General features: G+C 32.0%; 1 long non-coding RNA gene across 1 annotated transcript; it reads left to right on the top strand.

Moving 5' to 3' along the window:
- The first annotated feature begins 6,566 nt into the window (after positions 1-6,566).
- LOC133829089 (uncharacterized) lies at positions 6,567-7,096 on the top strand. The gene is made up of 3 exons (XR_009891518.1): positions 6,567-6,588; positions 6,860-6,933; positions 7,023-7,096. It is a non-coding gene; the product is annotated as an uncharacterized LOC133829089 (long non-coding RNA).
- The last annotated feature ends 1,789 nt before the right edge of the window (positions 7,097-8,885 follow it).

The following is an 8,885-nucleotide window of genomic DNA, read 5'->3' as shown; positions in this document are numbered from 1 at the left end:
TCACATTAATTGTAGAAACATACTCTTTTATAATTAAATGTATTTTTTAATTAATTACATTCATAGGGTTATTAATAAACTAGTAGTTAATTTAGAATTAATTGATTAGTTTTAATAAAAAAAAATTATTTTATAATGGTAAGTGGGAGAAGGTGAACATTTTAATGTGGCCTATGGTCTCCATTATTAGTACAACACCGTGAAATATGAATATGGCCTCGAGGCAGCTTTGTTCTGTCCCCCTAAGGAAGGTTTCTAGACATATTAATACCAAGGTTGGCTACTTACAAAGATAGGAAAGAGTGTTGTATTTTAGGCTTTCCTGACCCTAAGGCGACACTCTTTAAGTTAGGTCATGAACTCTGAAATAATGGGTTACACTTACAAAGATGCAATTAAGCTTTTATGGTGGATAATTGTATTGTAACATATTATGTTTTGAACACACTTTAGTAGCCGGTTAAGAATTATGTGGAATATTATATGAATTTGTGATGATTAGTGAATTTTATAGTCGCTATAGTGATTTGGTAAAGGATCCAGATTTATGCAAAGAAAGATTGGTCTTGGACCAAGGAACAATCCCTAATTGGAGAAAAATTTCGAATTAAATAAAATAGGAAATACTATGGCATAAAACATATTAATTTTGTCTGGAAACTAGGACTTTATTGTCGAGCCAATAAGTTTAAGAAAAATAGATTAAGATTTGAAATCCAATCAACTAGGCTTAAGAATGAGAATTTCTTGCTCGGGCCACTAAGGGCATTTTTGTCAATTTGATAAAATTACCAAAATTATGTGATATGTGACAAAATTAGTTTTGGATCACATTTAATTTAATTATTTAAGCTTGGAGATATTTAAAAACTATAGGTTAAATGTTAAGGGACAATTAGAGCACAAAATTCTCAAAGGGCCCTTGGATCCCTTAAATGTAAAATAAACATGGGCATAAAAGTAATTTCCAAGGGTAGGGAGAGAGGAATGGGCAACAAGTCTAGGTCCTAGGGCTCTCAAGAGCTAGGACACATATCCCAAAAAGAGTAGGAATTGTCTTAACCATTCACAAGCTAAGGGTGTAGTCATTGTTTTGTTTTTTTTTTTCTCAAAACAATTTCCCTTACTAATTTTTCCCACAAAACCGAGACTATTGTGAAAACTTATACAGGATTTTTATTTATCTTCATGTAGATCTAATATTAAATAAATTAATATGAGATAACCTAGAACATGTTTCTAAAATTGAATTCAAAGAGAAACAACGATAAGAATACTTATAGTATACGGAGCGGAATTTATGAGTCCTTCCTTCAGATTCTGTAACCCTTGCATCCTTTCTGTCGCAGAGTATTATCAAGAAACTGAACTGATCTTCTATTTTCTTCACAGTCTTCCAAAGCATCCTTAGAATCACCTAGACTACAGTGGGCAATTCTCAACACATGAGATAGATACAAAGAGAAAAAGAGAAAATAAGAAAGAGGCTTAGAAAATGACTTGTGTTTAGAAGGAATCTAAAACCTATAAGAAAATCTGACTTGTAACTTGTCAAACTTATGTTTTGACTTCTCTCTAAGCACTCCTTTTATAGTCTCCATTATGAAATTTAATTTAATTAAAAAATCAATAAAATAATAGCCAATTAGAATCCCTAGGTCGAAATTTTCATTGGCTTTAGGCCCGTAAAATTTCCCATTTGATTATAAGCCCATTGGACTTAAATCAAGGCCTATATTATTTTCTATTGATTTAATTAATCAAATAATTATTTAAATTCGTTATCAAATTAATTATTTATAATTTGAACCTTGATTTAAACTTATTTATTAATTTAGATACCAATTTATCTTAATTAATAAATCTGCCCTAATTTATCTTTTCTTCTCAAAATGACATAACTCTGTGAAACTATCCAAAATTGACCTGGTGAACTTTGATAACTCTAATTGATAATTAAATCAATTAATTGAGACTATCTAGATGATTTTATCCAAGGTACAATGGGGACCATGGGCCTATGAAATCAAGCTCCAATAAGTTATCATAAATCTATCAAATAAATTTACTAACTTATTAATTCCTCGTGACTCAAATAAAGACTCGGAATTGCACTCTTGAATTCATAGAATGCTCTATAACAAATATAGATACACTATTAATTATCCATTGTTACAACCATATTGTCACTCAATCCTCTATAGACGGTCTACAATGAGATAGGGCTAAAATACCGTTTTACCCCTCATTGCATTTTATTTTTAAAACACTTAGTTCCTTGTAAATGATATTTCAATAAACTAATTTAATTACTGAAATGAGATCTCTATCATTTAACACCTTGAACCAAAGTAAAAGGAAACCATCATTTCACTACTTCATCAGAAACGATAGATGTTCATATCTATGATTAACACTCCCACTCAATTATACTACCGAGTTCCCAAGATGTAAGTATGGGCTAGTCCGTAGGGTAAGCCAGTAACGAACAAGTCAAAGAACTCAAATAATACAATCAGTTAGAATACTAACCACTCAGAATTGAGATTGAATTGACCTATGGTCAACTATATGATATGACTAGAATAGATAATAACGATATGTTTACTTATCTTATCAATTGTCAATATCGGTCCAGTCCGATGTAACAAATACAGCCGATCTTATCTACTTTGCTAATGTTCTGGAAAGAACATAACACTACAATGTGTAAGTATATCATATCGTAGATTGGCAAGTTAGTGTAAATCCTGTGCACTGACTAATCTTAGGACTAACTTATTTTGAACAAATAATCATATTTATATTCCACTGTGATTACGTCACTATAAATAAGATTAGCTATATGCTCAGGATTTAATAGAAGTTTATATTAAACAAATAATCATGAAAATATAACATGTGAGCAAAGTGATTGACCAAGTCAAAAAATGATTTCTATTCTTTTATTGATAATAAAATGAGATTTAAGAAGAATTTGGGTTTTAATTAGGGCATAATACCCCAACAGAGGCACCCTCTTCCCCTTCGCTTTTCATTTTTTTCTAACTCTAAAACACAAAAATCAGAGGCTCTCTCACTCCCTTTCATTTCGTTCCTCTCTCTTTCTCTCTCAAGGAGAGACTCCATTGAAGCTAGTGTTCAACCCTAAGCAAACCGAGTTCAAGGTAAGTGAAATCCTCTCTTGTGATTCATTCTTCTCCTTCTTATTCAAAACCAAAACCCTAGGGTTTCTTGTGCATGCATGTGATCTAAAAATACATGCATGGCCTTGTTCTTGTGTTCTATGGTTCAAGAGAAGCCTTACTAGTCGGATCTCCAAGTGGAGCACCATTGTGATCAAATAAAGCAAGGTAAGAGGTTTTCGTGAGCTTGCATGTTCTTGTCCCTCATCTAAGTTTCATTCTACCGTAATCCTTTTCTTAAAATCTCTGTGTGGGACTTGGGGCTCAGTTATGAGAGTTTAGAGCACCAAAGGAAGGTTTTGAAGAGCTAAGGAACACATCTTCAAGCTAGGGCTTCAAAAGGTAGAATCTATGCTTGAGTCCTTTATGTTTGGTGGTGATTCTTGTAGATCTGGTTGTATAGGTTGTTTCAATAGTTTTTGAGCTTATTTTATGTTTAAGGTTGAGATTTATGTGTGATATTAGGATTTTTATGCATGCATGTGGCTAGGGTTAGGCTAGAAGAGCTTATTCCTGTTAGGTTGTGTTAAAATGCATGGTGTAGAATTTTGTGGTCTGGATTCCAACGGGTCAGATTGCACTCTACTGCCTCTGTCTATGATACAAATTTGTTTGGGTGCATAGTTCTTTGTGAGTACTTGATCATAGGCTTTGCAAAATTGTAAAAAGGTATTTTTATACTTAAGTTATGAACGTTTTGGCTTTTAGATGTAAATCTAGAAAATTTCTAGGCAGCATGCACTACCCAGATTGTTTTGACTTTGAACAAGTTTTACTCATAAAAAAGCTATGAAATTAGGTAGGGTTTTATTTTAAACATGTATAAGGGTTACAGTAAATGTTTAGAGGAAAATGTGTTAAGGTGTAAGAGATGTGATTTTTCAACGTTTTCCCATATTGATTTTGGGCAATAAGCACTGCCCAGATTGCTTTAAACATTTTTATGAGTTTTATTATTCCAAAAATTATGAATTTTTTAAGGAAACTAATATATACATGGATAAATATTCCTGTATAATTTTAGGAAGAATTGGGCTACTTTGTAAGAGAAGTGAATTTTCAAATTTACCTTAAAATCTGGGAAAAACTTCTTGGTAGCAGGCACTGTCCATATTGCTTTAAAAATTTGAATGAGTTTTGCCATCCCAAAAATTATGAAATATTGAGGAGAATTAGTTAAGATTTTTATGAGTACTTCTGTAAATTATTAGAGAAAAATGTTTCATGGTTTAAGAGAAATAAGCTTTCTAAATTTTCTCTAAAAATTGAAAGATAGTAATTTCAAACCTTAACGAAAAATGATTTTTGGGAGGTTAGTTCTCTTAACCTAAAACAAGTTTTGACGCGAGACTTTTGCCTAGTTCCTGTCCTTATGACACAGAAAACGTGAACGATAGTTTAATGGTTTTTTCCCAAAACTCAACTTAGGAAAAAAATTTAAAAATGAGATTTTATCCCTTAAGTTAAATAATGGAAGTAAAGTTTTGGAAATTAAAAGAAATAATCATTTGTAAAGATAACTAAGGTTTTGGAGACATAATAAATCTCAAATAATCTTGAGTTAAATTAAAAGTTGATTTTTACCATTTTTAATTTAAGGGTAAGAATGGCAGTTGGGTTTTTGTAGAATCTTTAAAAGAACGGGATAACATTGTCATATATTATTTGTAAAGGGCCAAAAAGTGGTATTTCGGTAAATGATAGAAAATGATAAACTTTCGTGAGAGGATGACAAGTTGTTATATTTCTAAAGATAGGAGTTGAGTAGAACTCATTTTTCCAAAACCCAAAATACGAGTTATCTGATAAGAGAGTTCCCTAGTTAAAGAATATTAAGATGCACGACACAGAGAGCATGTTGCAGCGAGGCTAATTTTCTCATGATACTGTAAAGACTAAAACGAGATCCAGCCTTATACACTGCAAGGTGTATAAGAGGCTATAGTATAAAGTCTCTAAGAGAAAGTTATTCCATGTAGCTATCATAGAATATTAGCTATAAGAGTATGTCATAGTTTAATCTGAGTACATTGTATTAATTACAATAACAATGAAAGGGAAAACGAATAGCAGTGTTAAAGATCCAAGTAAGTTAGTCTTTCTCTTTCTTGGCTACAACATGATTATACTACAACAATATTTAGTATATATTACATTAAAGAATAGCATATATTTAGAAGTGCTATTATTAAGTGGGGGATTAAAAACACACGGACGAAAGACATATTTTGGCGCCATATGAATAAAACTCAGGCGCTAAAATGAATTTCTGCCAAATTCCCTAAATCTAAGTTACCCTTTCTCTCAGCCTCCATCTCTCACTCACGAAGACTCACTCCGCCCTCTTCGCCCTCACGAAGACTAACTTCGCCCTCTCCGCCCTCTCCGCCCTCACCGCCCTCACGAAGTCTCTCCACCCTCAACTCATCTCTGCCTCACGAAGACTCGCTCCAGAGTGGAGCTCTTTCTCCGCCTCACGAAGTCACGCTCCAAAGTGGAGCTTCTCTGCCTCATGCCCACTTTCTCAGGTTCATTTCTCTCATCCCTGATAATACAAATTGTTGGCTGAATGTTGTAGATTGATATGATAAAAAACCCATCTTTGATAGAAACTAGATTGATATGCAAGATAACTGTTGTGAAAGAACTTTCTAAGAGTTGTTGACATAATAAGAGCTGAACTTTGAGGAAGATAACTGTTGTGAAAGAACTTTCTAAAAGGCTGTAATCAAAGAGACCGAGAATGAAACTTGTCTTGTCACAGCTATTTTACCAGAACACCACAGATCTTGAAAATATGGCTTTTAAGAAGTTAGTAAATTGAAAAGCTTGAAACATTATTAAGCATTAAAGGTTTCACGAGGACTTGATTCTGAAGTACTCCTACCCACGTGTATTGCAAATAATAAAAAATAAAGCTGAAAGGTAAAACCTACGGCAAGTTGGTTTTGCTTTGGAGCCCCAAATGTTGATCACCCTTTTGGCAGTTTTCTACTACATCGAAATGAAGAAGATATTGATATTGATTGGTAAACAACTGTAGGCCTCTACATTATTTTTATTTGGCCTCTTATTTTGTGATCTAGAAAGGGCCAGTAAACTGCGATTCCAGTAATGTTAATTTTTCAATCTAAAAATGGAATACAAAAGTTGTTATTCTTCTAATGTTTAACTACCAAACGAGTGTTAATGGAAGAACTAGTTTGGTGTCTATTCATAAAACTGCTTCCTTTTCGTCCTTACAAATACAGATATGATTGACATTTAATTATTTTCAGTGTTTCATAAACTGTTTTTTTTTTAGTATCTATGCATGACTACTAACTTAGTCTCTTTTCTCTTTGATGGCTTTCCCATGGATCCTTTCCACGTAACTTTACAGCAAGAGATAGATTTACTGAAGGTATTGTTATCTTGCTTGTATGACTCAAGTAGCGTGTATTAATTATGCAGTTTTGAACTCACAAATAAGAAAGATTGGTTGATGCATGCCAAAACCTGCAGCATAGCAATGAAACTTTTGAGATATAAACTGATGACTTCCATTTTAGTTAACCACCATGGATAGCTATCACTTCATTGTTATGTTCTTTCACTTGAGTTGAATCCTACAACTAGCATCCTTGGAAGAAGGTGAATGGTCAGAGACTGATAAACCTTATTCTCTTTTGTAGAATTTGAACCACAAAAATATTGTGAAATATCTTGGATCCTTAAAGACTAAGAGTCACCTCCACATAATTCTTGAGTAAGTGGATGTAAAACTTGTGTATGATATTTAATTGTGTGACTTTTATTTTGGAAAGTCCTATTATTTACTCTGGTTAAAATTTGTAGATATGTGGAAAATGGCTCACTGGCAAACATTATCAAGCCAAATAAATTTGGACCCTTTCCAGAATCACTGGTTGCAGTTTACATTTCACAGGTTTGTCAAAGTCCTTGCAGTTTGATTTATATTTCCCCCTCCTTTTCTAAATTATATCATTATGATATAGGTTTTGGAAGGCTTGGTATATCTACATGAACAGGGTGTAATTCATCGGGACATCAAGGGTGCTAATATATTAACAAATTAAGAGGTAGATTTATATGTGTGTTTGTATATATTTATACATAGCTTCATTCCTTTGGATGTTTATTCACTATGTCGAAGTTATCAACTCAATAGCCATTTTAAGAATCTTTCACGTAAAGTGTTCCATGGTGCATTGATTTCATTATGGTTATCATATCTCTTAATTGTTAGTCTTTATGCATTGATGTTTGAATGGTGTGATACATATATTTTTATAAATATTTTATTTATTTTCTATCTCTAGTTCGAACATTATGATGCCACTCATAGTCTAAAATATGGTTTGGTAGTGATACCTAGAGAAATTTTTGAAGTCAATGTGTTGGTTAAAGTGATTGAAAATTTCAAGAAATAGTGTATAGCTTTATGTTTTTTCGCATTGTAGTAATGATAAATATATGTATATATATATAAAAATAAAAGTAGATGAAAAGAGCCACTGTAAAGCAAAAACTCAAAAAATAAATAAATAAAGGACATTATGTACTGAGAGATACAAAATAACTCCAATCTCTGAGAAAAATAGAGAAATGAATTCATTTAAACTCATTCACTTTATGCAACCATACAACCTAATGTCTATTCTTATATGATATCCACTCTTTGTTACTGTCAGCATCTTCAAAGAATTATTATTATTATTATTGTAGTTAGGTTGGGGTTTTGTGCTGCAAATAGCCATATATTTAGTGCATGTCATAAATATGCTTATACTCTTCATTATTTTTGTTGTTGTTCAAATTTTATTGTGCTTACTAAGATCTGTTGACAAGGTTACATCAAAGGTTTCTGAAGCTTGTAGTAGTAGTAGTACAGAGTCAAAGGTTTATGAAGCTAGTACTAGTAGTAATAGTAGTACAAAGTCAAAGGTTTCTATAACCAGTGGTATTAGTACAGAGACAGTGGTTTCTGAGCCCAGCAGAGAGTCAAAGGTTCCAGTACAGGAAACAAAGAAAAAAGATGCTTGTTGCATTCAGTGATAGGTGTTGAGTATATGTGAAATCTGTAACTCTATTGGGTTTACAAATTTCATCTACAGAAACCAAAATATGTAAAATAATTATAACATTGAAATCTATAAGATGGTTTAGTTTTCTTTGTTCAAAAAAAAAAAAACAGAATGAGAGCTGAACTAAAGGAGATTATTATATTTTTTAATCAATGATCATTTGAGTATGTAAATAATATATATGTCTTTGTTCATGTAATTTTTATTTTGATCTTATAAGCATGTTGTTCTTTCAATATGAGATAATTGTGACATGACTTTTTGATTTATTGGGTTCTCTACACAAGTTTCTAAATTTCTTTAACTCTTTTAGAAATTCAGAAAAGAAGACAAGCAACTTTAGGGAATTGAGGCATTTATAAAGGGATCTCATATTTTCATCTCAGCTAGGTTTGGTTCATTTGGCTATTTTTTCACTTTCAAGGTATTCATTATGTAATTTTTTTTAATGATGACTCCTAATTAAAGGTCGAATGATGTTGATAGTTTATTAATTGGTATGTAATTTTGCTTTCATTTTAGTGGCTTCATTGTATTTCAAATTGGAGGGAACTTTATTTGTAGCAGTTTGCAAGAGGTATGTTTTCTTTTATTTTTGTTAAAATACTTTGTA

Source organism: Humulus lupulus, chromosome 4, assembly GCF_963169125.1.
Source record: "Humulus lupulus chromosome 4, drHumLupu1.1, whole genome shotgun sequence".
In the NCBI taxonomy this organism is placed as follows: domain Eukaryota; kingdom Viridiplantae; phylum Streptophyta; class Magnoliopsida; order Rosales; family Cannabaceae; genus Humulus; species Humulus lupulus.
This window is presented reverse-complemented; position numbering and strand designations above follow the sequence as displayed.